The sequence below is a fragment of the Triticum urartu genome, chromosome 4A (assembly GCF_056163025.1).
Source record: "Triticum urartu cultivar PI428250 chromosome 4A, HENAU_Tu73, whole genome shotgun sequence".
Lineage (NCBI taxonomy): Eukaryota > Viridiplantae > Streptophyta > Magnoliopsida > Poales > Poaceae > Triticum > Triticum urartu.
The window spans coordinates 478,180,424-478,182,021 of NC_141876.1; positions in this window are offsets into that span (position 1 = coordinate 478,180,424).

Genomic DNA, 1,598 nt, shown 5'->3' on the forward strand with positions numbered 1-1,598 from the left:
TTCCCCGAAGAGGAAGGGATGATGCAGCAGAGTAGCGTAAGTATTTCCCTCAGTTTTTGAGAACCAAGGTATCAATCCAGTAGGAGCCCACGCTCAAGTCCCTCGTACCTGCACAAAACGATAGCTACTCGCAACCAACGCGATTAGGGGTTGTCAAGCCCTTCACGGTCACTTACGAGAGTGAGATCTGATAGATATAATATTTTTGGTATAAAGATGCAAAGTAAAAAAGTAAAGGCAAAGTAAAAAAGCAAAGCAAGATTAAAGTAATGGAGATTGATATGATGAGAATAGACTCGGGGGCCATAGGTTTCACTAGTGGCTTCTCTCAAGAGCATAAGTATTCTACGATGGGTGAACAAATTATTGTTGAGCAATTGACAGAATTGAGCATAGTTATGAGAATATCTAGGCATGATCATGTATATAGGCATCACGTCCGTGACAAGTAGATCGAAACGATTCTGCATCTACTACTATTACTCCACTCATCGACCGCTATCCAACATGCATCTAGAGTATTAAATTAAAAACAGAGTAACGCCTTAAGTAAGATGACATGATGTAGAGAGATAAATTCATGCAATATGAAATAAACCCCATCTTGTTATCCTCGATGGCAACGATACAATACGTGCCTTGCTGCCCCTTCTATCACTGGGTCGGGACACCGCAAGATCGAACCCAAAGCTAAGCACTTCTCCCATGGCAAGAACTACCAATCTAGTTGGCCAAACCAAACGGATAATTCGAAGAGACTTGCAAAGATAACCAATCATACATAAAAGAATTCAGAGAAGATTCAAATGTTATTCATAGATAGACTTGATCATAAACCCACAATTCATTGGTCTCAACAAACACACCGCAAAAAGAAGACTACATCGAATAGATCTCCACAAGAGAGGGGGAGAACTTTGTATTGAGATTCAAAGAGAGAGAAGAAGCCATCTAGCTACTAACTATGGACCCGAAGGTCTGAGGTAAACTACTCACACTTCATCGGAGAGGCTATGATGATGTAGAAGCCCTCCGTGATGACGGCCCTCTTCCGGTGGAGCTCCGGAACAGGCCCCAAGATGGGATCTCGTGGATACAGAAAGTTGCGATGGTGGAATTAGGTTTTTGGATCCCGTTCTGATCGTTTGGGGGTACGTGTGTATATATAGGAGGAAGAAGTACACCGGAGGAGCAACGAGGGGCCCACGAGGCAGGGGGCGCGCCCTAGGGAGGGCGCCCCCCACCCTCGTGACCGCCTCTTTTGTTCCTTGGAGCAGGGTCAAAGTCTCCTGGATCATGTTCGGTGAGAAAATCACGTTCCCGAAGATTTTATTCCGTTTGGACTCCGTTTGATATTCCGTTTATCTGAAACACTGAAATAGGCAAAAAAACAGCAATTCTGGGTTGGGCCTCCAGTTAATAGGTTAGTCCCAAAAATAATATAAAAGTGGAAAATAAAGCCCAATATAGTCCAAAACAGTAGATAATATAGCATGGAGCAATCAAAAATTATAGATACGTTGGAGACGTATCAGTATCGAGTTGTAATTCTTGAGTTGTAAGTAAATAAAAGTGTGATGATCATCATTATTGAAAGA